This window comes from Schistocerca gregaria, chromosome 3 (assembly GCF_023897955.1).
Source record: "Schistocerca gregaria isolate iqSchGreg1 chromosome 3, iqSchGreg1.2, whole genome shotgun sequence".
Taxonomy (NCBI): Eukaryota; Metazoa; Arthropoda; class Insecta; order Orthoptera; family Acrididae; genus Schistocerca; species Schistocerca gregaria.
This window is the reverse complement of record NC_064922.1, coordinates 873,163,020-873,175,263: the sequence shown is the minus strand read 5'-3', so window position 1 is coordinate 873,175,263 and position 12,244 is coordinate 873,163,020. Positions and strand designations below refer to the sequence as shown.

At 43.0% G+C, this 12,244-nt stretch overlaps 1 long non-coding RNA gene across 1 annotated transcript; it reads left to right on the top strand.

Annotated features, from left to right (window-relative positions):
* Positions 1 to 1,981: 1,981 nt before the first annotated feature.
* On the top strand, positions 1,982 to 7,607 carry LOC126354930 (uncharacterized). Its single transcript, XR_007565402.1, has 2 exons — positions 1,982 to 2,067; positions 7,238 to 7,607. It is a non-coding gene; the product is annotated as an uncharacterized LOC126354930 (long non-coding RNA).
* Positions 7,608 to 12,244: the final 4,637 nt, after the last annotated feature.

The window sequence follows — 12,244 nt, the reverse complement described above, 5'->3', positions numbered from 1 at the left end:
TGTCGCCTGAGTAAGCAAACCCTTCTAAACTGCCCATGTCGACTGTTGTTGACGTGACTTTGAAGTGGAAACGTGGAGGTACAACCACGCTAATCCTATACCACGATGACCTTGTGTACTGATGGTTAGGCATCATAGAACACTGCAGAGAGTTGTTGTACAAAATCTCATGAAATCTGGGAAAAGAATCACTTCTGAGTTTCAAAGCCCCGCCATCAATCCAGTTAGCACTACCATTGCTTGTAAAGAGATGAAAAAAATGGGTCCTATGGTCAAGCAGCTCCTCACAAACCACACATTTCTGTTGTCACTGCTGTGCGTCACGTCGTGGTTTGTAAACAGTGTCGTCACTGAACAGTGTATGACTGAAAACGAGTAATTTGGACTGAGGAATGACGCCATACCCTGCCGGAATACGAAGGAAGAATTTGGGTCGGCGAACTCTTCGGAAATTTACCTGCTCTCTTGTGTAGTGTTAACAGTAAACTACGGAGGGGACAGTGTGGTCTCCATATTGGGCTAAAGAAAACGTTAAATGCGGGAAGGAATGAACGGATTTTGCTGCGTTGTTTACTGCGTACAGAATAGGAACAGTTAGGAAACGGTGCTCACTGCCGTAAAGCAGCATCTATGAATGGTTTGTGGACAATAACATTCCTAAAATGGGCTAGCTTGCCCAGAATCCAGACATCCACACAACAGAACAGCTTTAGGATGAGTTGGGACGTCGACTTCACTCCACCACACCCCGGCATGTATCATCATTACGTTCTCTGGTTTCGGCTGGCACGCCACCACAGACATTCAGACACCGCACTGAAAGTGTAGCCAGCACGGTTCAGGCCGTCATAAAGGTGAAGCCTAGAAACACCTTATACTAGTGCTCACTAAAGTGGTCCGATACTTTCGATAAGATAGTGTATTTTAACAAATTCAGCAACGACAGTCGCCTTCCAATTGATAAGTGTGTCGTACATCATAAAATGGAGGGTGAGCCAGGCATTCATAGAGAAGAAAGAAACTGAGAATGTAAAACCGTCAGTTCTGACGAGAAATCTTTAGAAGTAGAATTCATAACAAAATACACAAAAATTTATATTAAAAATCTCTTGAGAACGGATTAAATAATAACCGAATAAAGTGGAGCACTTTGGATCATATTGGAAGATCTTCAGTTCAAAGACTGGTTTGGTGCAGCTCTCCATGCTACTATGCTACTCTATCGTGTGTAAACCCCTTCATCCCACTATAACTACTACAATCTACGTCCGTCTGAAGCTTCTTACTGTATTCATCTCTTGGTCTCCGTTTACAATTTTTACCCCCCCCCCCCCCCCCCCCCCCACACACACACACACTTCCCTCCAGTACTACTAGTAAATTGGTGATCGTTTGATACATCAGAATGAGTCTTACCACCTCATCCTTTCCTTTAGTCAAGTTGTACCACAAATTTCGTGTCTCACCAGTTCTGTTCAGTACCTCCTTGCCAAAATAAATTTACATTAAATTATGAAACTACATGGGTTAGGAAATCCTAATAGATATCGGCGATAAAACACGTCACAAACTAGTAAATATAATACAAGGGACTTTACACGAAGATAAGAACAATTGCTTTTAAGAAAAACATCAATACGACCATCAAAAGACACAGTGAATGTGACAGTTCATGACCCTCCTGGACCATATAAAAACATGAAAATAATTATTTTGACAAACATTCAGCAGCATAGTAGCTGGAGCGTTTCTCGTGTGACACATGTGGCCGTTTCCCCAGACGCCAGTTTTGGGGTCAGTGTCACCTCGTCGCAGATAAGGAAGTCGACAGCATGGCTCCCTAAATTTTTACGGCCTCTTGGAACGCCCACCGGGCGCGATTCGGCGGCGTATCCGGGCCAGAAGGCGACCCCGCCTCGTCCTTGGGCCGTGGGGAGAGCGATCGCCCGCTCGCCTATAAATGTGCCACTCGGGATTCGGAGGGCACAGTTGCCCGCCAAAGACACAGCAGACGCTCCACTGGTGGCCCGCTCAGCAGACCCTCAACCAACAATGAACAAGTACTTGGTGAGTACTATCCGTGTTCCCATCCTGTCAGGCTCATGGGGATCTCCAGCATACTGACGGGTATAACATTTGGAAGAGTGTAGCATCAATCGAGAACTAGCTACTGGTTCTTCAGCGTCGTGATCCATGTCTTTGGTTGCAGGATAGTTAATTTATGTGTGGTCTAGATCGTCCACTTTTTGGGATGCGAAATAAGTTCTAAAATCATTTATAATTCAACAGGGTGCCTGTAAATTGCGCACTTTCGTTTGTTATCAAAATTTCAATGCCGAAATAGACCTAAGAAACTCTTTCTCTCTTATCAAAAGTTTGTTTCGAATTTGAAGGTGCTTCACTTCGCTTGTCGTGTATACCAGCTTTCCAAGTGTTTCGGGGTTACTAAGACTCTGTTCTGGCATTCAGGAAGATGGTGTTTCAAACCCCGTCCGGCCACACACATTCAGATTTTCTGTGGATTTCCTAAGACGCTTGAGACAAACACCGGAATGGTTCCTTAGAAACTGGCACAGCTGATTTCATTCCCTAACCTTCCCATTTCCGAGCATATGCTGCACGTCTAAAAACTTCGACGTTGACGAGGAATTACGCTTTTTCTTTGAAAGTTGGCAATATCTAACGTCTGTGAATTTAACCAATAACATTCTTCATGGAATGCATTAACTTTGCTCATATGACTTGAAGATTTACTCACGAACCACGTTTCAGTCCTTTCCAGCACTTCCGTGTATTTTTTTTTTTTTTTTGGTAAATATTCGGCTTTTTGTAGTTACTGATTAAAATATACTGTGCCCGTTCTTCAATACCCTTTTTTTTCCCGGTTACTAGCAATGTCTCATTTTAATATGAATATATAGCCACAAATGTTGGCGAATCATTTACGTGTGACTCTTCTCCAGTGTTGACTCGGATTTTGAAGTGAAATGTAAAACGTAGCCGGCCGGGGTGGCCGAGCGGTTCTAGGCGCTACAGTCTGGAACGGCGCGACTGCTACGGTCGCAGGTTCGAATCCTGCCTCGAGCATTGACGTGTGTGATGTCCTTGGGTTAGTTAAGTTTAAGTAGTTCTAAGTTCTAGGGGACTGACGACCTCAGAAGTTAAGTCCCATAGTGCTCAGAGCCTTATTTTTTAACGCTTTTGTGAGAAGTCTTTGGAAGAACGTGAATTTTCGTTTTCTTGCAAGGGAGGTCTCCTTCAACGAAGAGCCACAAAATTTTTTTACTTCTTCAGTAAGACTGATTTTGGGTTTAAGTTTTCCAGTGGTTGACCCTTCCAGTGCTCTATACGGTTGCCAACAGTTCTTCAAAAACATGCATATGTGCCCCTTACTTATGACACAATCAGTATTCATTTTAAAGGTAAAGCGAACGAGAAGCCGAAATTGCATAAAACCAACCAGTCACTTAGATGTACAACAGATAAACATTAGCGTACCTTTCATCAACTCTTTCCTCTGATTAAAATCCCTGCTACGGTACTCTTCTGGCGACACCGAGACGGACACCACCACAAAGCTGACTACTGTACTTCACGGTTCGAAAGATCGCTATAAATGCATTACTAACTAAAATCGCGTTTGCGTTACTGCACTTAACTTGTACGTGATATATCAAATTCGTCAGGTACGAGAAGTACCCGGCATTCTTTCAATCTGATGTCTAATTTTGGTACTCATCTTATGTTCCTATCGTACACAGAAATCTCGTATAAACCTTTAATGTATTTAGTGGAAACTGTGGACTGGAATCGGATCACTAGGTTATTTGTGTTAGTTCAGTAAGTTTTCTCTTCTATTCGTTGACAGGCTTACACAAGCAGCATTTACCTAACATAGCAACTAATGGCTTTTGAAGGATTATTTCATCTCTTTCAAGTTCTCATTCTCCAAAAATAGAAATACGATAGACAGGCATAGCTTACTTTTGTAACTGACAAAGATGTTTCTCCCAGTCTTCGAGGAACTGTTACTTTATTCGCCTGAGATGAAGTGCGGAAGGAATAAATCAGGATTACCGGAATTTTACATACAGCAGTACACTGTAGAGCCGGAGATACTCGTAGTTAAGAACATAGAACTGGTCAAATTTTCCATACTGGAAAACGCTAGAGACTTCTATGCACGAATAGAGGAAAATAATTTGTCCAGTAAACGCACTGTACACTGGTATGTTCTTTAAGGAACTACATTAAGGTTCGGAAATTGTGAACAGTGTACCAGAATTATACGATGTGAATCTAAATAGCACAACGCTCAATGTTGAGAAGGGGAAATGTTTAGCTAAGACCGTGGACTGATAAAATTTGTCGTAACATACAGCTTTTCGATTCAGGGCTAAATGCTAGAGACTATGATGCTCGACAAGAAGGTACTACGTGTGCACCATAACCGAACATCCTGCATCATTTTCTGCTATACTTATTTTCAAACTAAGAAGAGCGTAGGATAACCGCACTGTGTTTCCTTAGGTAATTGTTCTAGTATTCAATGAACTGTGGCATAGCGAGACGGTTTTGACTATTGAAGCCCAGTACAGGGCTTCTAAAGCAAGAATTTTGCTAAGCTGTGCTACAACTTATCATCGACCGTCTCGGACTTCAAACCTGGGAGTGTAAAGTGGGGAGTACCTTGAGCACAGTCCACATTTTAGTCAGAAAGTCGTCTGAAAGCGACGGAGACGAGAATAAAAGTTGACATCTGCCAGAAAGGTTCAAGTGTAGTATACCATTATAAGAATACCAGAAAATTCTAAAAGTAGCACACATGGGAATGCCTGTGTGTCTGTACTAGAGCTTTAACGTGATTGTGCAATCGGGAAGTATCATAAACATGGCGCAATACGTCTCTAAGGGTTGTATTAATTCCTATATCACTCTGCGATTCAGTTCTCCGCGCTATCGAGCCTTCAAGTGCAGGCGATTTGAATACCTATGGGTTTCAGTGTGCACGCCACACAAAAGCGACACGCGTGGTGTAAGGTCATCATTTCGCTGTTATTGGGATTTTACAAGATGTGAATCATTTTGCAATTGTTTTTGATATTTTGACGATTTTACTAGACGGTAAATAACAACACCATTTACAAAGAATCTACGATGGCTGCTCACATTGTCTCCTAAATCGTTTATATGTAAGGGGTCATGAAAGAATTTCAGTTTGAGGGCGTTATCTACAGCATACATGCAACGTAGCTGCGATTCTGGTATATAAGCAGCGACTTGTATACAAGGTATCAGTGTGGTATTCGTGTCTTTCCGACGTTCGTCTGGTAAATGCGAAAACGTGAACTGTGGCGACTTTATTACCAGATGCGTCCAAACTAAACCAAAGTCCTGTTACTCTTTTCTTGGCTGGCGAAGGAAAAACGCTGGTAGACATCCATCGGAGAATGAAGAGTGTGTATGGGATAGCATATCTGTTGAAAACCAATGTTGTGCGACAAGGTGTGCTTGTGCTTTATGACAACCCACGTCCCATACCGAAACGTCGTATATTAGAAGTGGCGACAAATCAAGTGGAGAACACCTGAGTACCTGCATTATAGTCCTGATCTCTCTTGGTCTCTCCCCATGTGGTTATCACGCCTTTGGTCACTGAAAAAATACTTTGGAGGGTCGACAATTCCTATCACACACGGATGTGCAGCAGGCAATTATGGACTTCTTCACGCATCGGGACACGATGTTTTACCAAACGGGTAACTCAACTTTGTGCGTTGATGGGATGATTCTCTCAATTATCATGAAGATTTTGCTTGATTGACATAATGGTTCTGGACGGCGTTCGAGGGGAAACTTTTTGATCGCCCCTTATAAATTAGGAGCAGCATAGGGACTTCCTAGGAGCTCAACAGCTATCATTTCTGTTTTACTCGATGACTTTCCGTCGGTTACTACAAACTGCGAACTTTCTGACACTAAATCAAGAAGCCAGTCGTACAACTGAGACATTAGTAGATGCGCAAGCAATTTGATTAGAAACCGCTTGAGAGGAAGGGTATCAAAAGCCTTCCGAAAATTTAAAAATCAATTTGAGACCCCCTGTCGATGACACTCATTACTTCCTGATGAATAAAGAACTAATCGTGTTTCACAAGAAGGATTGTCTCTAAATCCGTGTTGCCTGTTTGTCAACAAATTGTTTTGTTCGAGGTAATTCATAATGTTCGAATACAGTACACGCTCCAAAATCCTGCTGCAAATCGACGTCAGTCATATGGCTCCGTAATTCAGAAGATTGGTCCTATTTTCTTGCTTAAGTTTTGGTGTGACCAGTGCAACTTTCTAGTCCTTAGGTACTGATCTTTCGTTGAGCAAGCCGGTTATATGATTGCTAAGATGGAGCTATTCTATCAGCATACTCTGAAAGAAAAAGTTTCCCTAAATGGGCATCTGAATGTTTCAGAATCGATGACGATGTTCAGAAATGCTAAGTGGTTGCCAGACCGGAACCCTGATTCCTTTTCTGTTGCCGAAGACTTGTTTACTGGCGAAAAAATAGACTTATTATACAACGTTGTAATTATGCACAAAAGTAATATGAATCACCACTTTAATAACTTTGCAAATGTCTTTGTTTCCTGTACAAACTGTATCTAACACACGTCTTGGTACCTAAATTTTTCAGGCACCCCTATGGAAGAATGGAATGTTTCAGATTCTCGCCAAATATTTTAAGGTACATATCTCTAGTAGATATACAGGAAATGTATTCGCCGTTGAGAATTTGAAACTAGGTCGGCTGTATACTAGAAGTACGACAGTGAAAAGTTGTGCAGGACCAGGACTCAAACCCGAATTTCCCGCTTTACGTGAGTGGTCACCTTAACCGCTTCGGCTTTCCGTGCACGAATCACTGCCCGACCCAAACTTCCATCTATCGTCGCTCATGTGTCTCAAAACTGCACTCGTACGTTACGTATATTCCCGTCCTATGTATATTTAGTGAAAGTCGAGAGCCTGGTATCGGTGAATAAATACGAAATAACAGTCATTGCGTCGTTAAGAATTACATTTATATGTCTGACGGAAAATTCTATCGTACTTCTCAATAACATAGTCACTCTTATTTCGTATTCGAGTAGATAGATTATTGTACCAAACGTTGATGATGAAGCAATATATTTATCTCCGTAGAGTTATTGTTAACGTTGGTGGTGTTTGGTGTGTGCTGCAGGCTCTATTCGTGGTGCTGGCGGCCCTGGTGGCTGTGAGCGTGGCCGTGCCGTACCCCGCGCCGTACCCAGTCGCCGCCCCCGCTGCCGCCCCCGCCGCCGCCGCCCCCGCCGCCAAGGAGTCGCTCAAGGGCCAGGAGGCGTTCTACTTGGGCTACGCGGGGTACCCCTACGTGTATGGCGGGCCGATCGCCTACTTCGGTTGAGGTCCCACCATGGGCCACATACCACATGGACACCGACCTTGCTACACATCATGACTACACAACTGCTCAACATCACCGCTTCCTCTCTTCGCTATCAGCGTACGCTTCCATCTATTGTATCTCTATATGTGCCATCTTGTGTAATAAACGTTTATAGTTAAATGCAGCCATACAGTTTTATTTTCTGCAAAAACCTTACAACTATATCATCTACTTCACTAAGGATACAAATGGAAAGAGAAGACAACATTGAATAACGATGGGACGCGCTCAACGTTTATCTTTACTCAGATGACCACGTTATTTGGTTCAAATGGCTCTGAGCACTATGGCACTTAACATCTGTGGTCGTCAGTCCCGTAGAACTTAGAACTACTTAAACCTAACTAACCTAAGGACAGCACACGACACCCAGTCATCACGAGGCAGAGAAAATCCCTGACCCCGCCACGTTATTTCTTATTTAGTTTAGAACGTTCAAACAATTCTTAGTACCATTGTGTATAGCTATGGAACTACGTACATTCCTTCGACAGGGGAAGTTCAATAGTGTAAAATGATTTCTAATCCTAAAGTGACGCCATCACTTGTCTGCTTTAATGAGTTTTTAAACTCTAACCCAAGTATAGCCAAACTGACGTACTGTGGTAATTGGTCATTTGTAAATTACGAAGAACGTTCAAAAAATAATGTAACACACTTTTTTTTCTGAAAGCAGGTTGGTTTCATTAAGGATTCCAGTTCAACATATTATTCCACACTCTTTTGCCTACAAAACCCTATTTTTCACCATAATCGCCATTTAGTGGGACGGCCTTAGACCACCTTACATGGAGGCCTTTATGCCCCAATAGTACCTCTCCACTAGTCGACGTCAGACAGCATCAGTGACCTCAACGTCCATGGACTGCTTTCAGTGGAGTGCATACTTCATTGTTCCAAACAGATGGAAATCAGAAGGTGTGAAGGTGTGAGATCCAGGCTGTAGAGTGGATGAGGAAGAACAGCAAACGAAGTTTTCTGAGCTCCTCTCGGGTTCGCAAACTTGTCTGAGGCTTTCAGTTCTCACAGAGAAGGAGAAACTCTTTTGCATTTTTGTGGCGAAGAACACTCTGAAGTTCTGTCTTCAGTTTCGTGAGGGTAGCGCAACAAACTTCAGTGTCGATCGTTGCATTATGATGGAGAACATCAAACACGATAACCCCCTTCAGTGTTCCAGAAGACCGTCACCTTGGCTGGACCGTCTGAGGGTCCGAATTTCAACTTGTCCTTCGTGAGAGAGATGATGTACCACCACTCCATTTTGTTTCCGGTTCAAACGTATGAACCCAAGTTTCACTGGCTGTGACCATGTTCAACAAGAAACTCACGATCAGCCTCGTACCGCTCAAGCAGTTCCACACAGATGGTCCTTCTTTGCTCTTTCTGGTGTTCCGTTAGGCTACAAGGAACTCAGCGGGCACACACCCTTTAGTACCCCAGTTGGCGGACGAGTATCTCAGCACGACCAACGACGACGTCCATTTGAGCAGCGAGGAGTTTCTTTGTGGTGCGTCGATCATTTCCAATGAGAGTGTCCGAATGTTCCAACATTGTAGGAGTCATAGTTGATGCGGATGGGCAGGTTTGCGCGTCCTCGTTGCGATCATAACAGACGCCTTGCCCAACGGCTCATCTATATCTACATGACTACTCTGCAATTAACATTTAAGTGCTGGACAGAGGGTTCATCGAACCACAATCATACTATCTCTCTAATATTCCACTCCCTAACAGCGAGCGGGAAAAACGAACACCTAAACCTTTCTGTTCGAGCTCTGATTTCTCTTATTTTATTTTGATGATCATTCCTACCTATGTAGGTTGGGCTCAACAAAATATTTTCGCATTCGGAAGAGAAAGTTGGTGACTGAAATTTCGTAAAAAGGTCTCGCCGCGACGAAAAACGTCTTTGCTGTAATGACTTCCATCCCAATTCGCGTATCATATCTACCACACTCTCTCCCCTATTACGTGATAATACAAAACGAGCTGCCCTTTTTTGCACGCTTTCGATGTCCTCCGTCAATCCCACCTGGTAAGGATCCCACACCGCGCAGCAATATTCTAACAGAGGACGAACGAGTGTAGTGTAAGCTGTCTCTTTAGTGGACTTGTTGCATCTTCTAAGTGTCCTGCCAATGAAACGCAGCCTTTGGCTCGCCTTCCCCACAATATTATCTATGTGGTCTTTCCAACTGAAGTTGTTCGTAATTTTAACACCCAGGTACTAAGTTGAATTGACAACCTTGAGAATTTAACTATTTATCGAGTAGTCGAATTCCAACGGATTTCCTTTGGAACTCATGTGGATCACCTCACACTGTTCGTTATTTAGCGTCAACTGCCACCTTCCACACCATACAGCAATCTTTTCTAAATCACTTTGCAACTGATACTGGTCTTCAGATGACCTTACTAGACGGTAAATTACAGAATCATCTGCGACCAACCTAAGAGAACTGCTCAGATTGTCACTCAGGTCATTTATATAGATCAGGAACAGCAGAGGTCCCAGGACGCTTCCCTGGGGAACACCTGATATCACTTCTGTTTTACTCGATGATTTGCCGTCTATTACTACGAACTGAGACCTTCCTGACAGGAAATCACAAATCCAGTCGCACAACTGAGACGATACCCCATAGCTCCGCAGCTTGATTAGAAGTCGCTTGTGAGGAAAGGTGTCAAAAGCTTTCCGGAAATCTAGAAATACGGAATCAACTTGAGATCCCCTGTCGATAGCGGCCATTACTTCGAACGAATAAAGAGCTAGCTGCGTTGCACAAGAGCGATGTTTTCTGAAGCCATGCTGATTACGTATCAATAGATCGTTCCCTTCGAGGTGATTCATAATGTTTGAATACAGCACATGCTCCAAAACCCTACTGCAAACCGACGTCAATGATATAGGTCTGTAGTTAGATGGATTACTCCTACTACCCTTCTTAAACACTGGTGCGACCTGTGCAATTTTCCAATCTGTAGATACAGATCTATCGGTGAGTGAGCGGTTGTATATGAGTGCTAAGTAGGGAGCTATAGTATCAGCGTAATCTGAATGGAACCTAATCGGTATACAATTTGGACCTGAAGACTTGCCTGTATCAAGCGATTTGAGTAGCTTCGCAACCCCTAAGGTATCTACTTCTAAGAAAATCTTGCTAGCAGATGTTCGTGTTTCAAATTCTGGAATATTCCATTCGTCTTCTCTGGTGAAGGAATTTCGGAAAACTGCGTTCAATAACTCCGCTTTGGCGGCACAGTCGTCGGTAACAGTACCATCGGCACTGCGCTTTTGTTCTCTGCCAGGTCTCAGTAGACATTCTACAAGCGCCTCACTCCTTGTCATTACAGTTTCCAGAAAATGAACTGCTTTTGTATAATGAAACGACAGTCAAACTACATAAGGTAACATCTATGACAAATTACCTTCATGAGTACGGACAATACCACTTCAACATTTTACAATACTTCTTGGATTTTCTCTCCTCAGAGTATGACTTACTGTGAGTGGTTAAACAGGTTTGGGACTGGATCAAACATTCTTTTTTTTTTCAGGCAGAATGCTGCACTTTATGCCCATCGAGGGATAGTAGTAGCTCCGTTGGAAAATTTGGAAACTTGTGGTAAGATCTTATGGGATCAAACTGCAGAGGTCATCGGTCCCTAAGCCTACACACCACTTAATCTAACTTAAACTAACTTACACTATGGGCAACACACACACACATGTCCGAGGAAGGACTGGAACCTCAGACGGAGAAAGCCGCATGGATCGTAACAAGGCGCCACAGACCACGCGGCTATTCCGCACGGCGCTCCGTTGCTCTTCAGGTTCTACATTAATGATTTAACGGATTGTATTAGCTGCAGTCGCAGACTCTTCCCAGATGATGCAGTTGTCTGTAAGGAAATTCTAATCTCGTAATAATTCCAGAATATCAGCCTCATGCAAACTACCTCTTAATGGAAAAAGTTGTACACGGACTGTACAAGTGTGGCTCTCCTTTTAATTATATTAGTCACGAGCCAAAACTATAGACAGTATAACCAAATAAATGTTTGAAGGTAACACCTTCATAGGCTGAATCTTAGATCTGCCAAATGGCAGGCTGTGATACATTGGAAAGATGCTGGAAAAATGCAGTTTGTCTGCAAAAGAAATTACAAGAACAGCAAAATCTATAGTTCATGCTTGATAATACTGAAGTCTCAGATCAGACTTGCAGGGGACATCGAGCGTATGCAAAGAATTTGCACTGGCTCAGTTTATAGTGATCAGATACTTGAGAGTGTCACATTGACTGAAATCATGATCGTAACTAAATAAATACATTTAATAATAGTTCAGGTGGTCAATTTTTATTATTTCTAATAGATTACAAACGTGAGCAGCCACAGAAGCTCTTGACTTCCGAGAGAGTGCAATAGAAATGTGGATCATCTTAATGAAGAAAACCTGGAGAAAGGCTCCATACGTCTCACGAGCTTTGCGAAATACACTCCTGGAAATTGAAATAAGAACACCGTGAATTCATTGTCCCACGAAGGGGAAACTTTATTGACACATTCCTGGGGTCAGATACATCACATGATCACACTGACAGAACCACAGGCACATAGACACAGGCTACAGAGCATGCACAATGTCGGCACTAGTACAGTGTATATCCACCTTTCGCAGCAATGCAGGCTGCTATTCTCCCATGGAGACGATCGTAGAGATGCTGGATGTAGTCCTGTGGAAGGCTTGCCATGCCA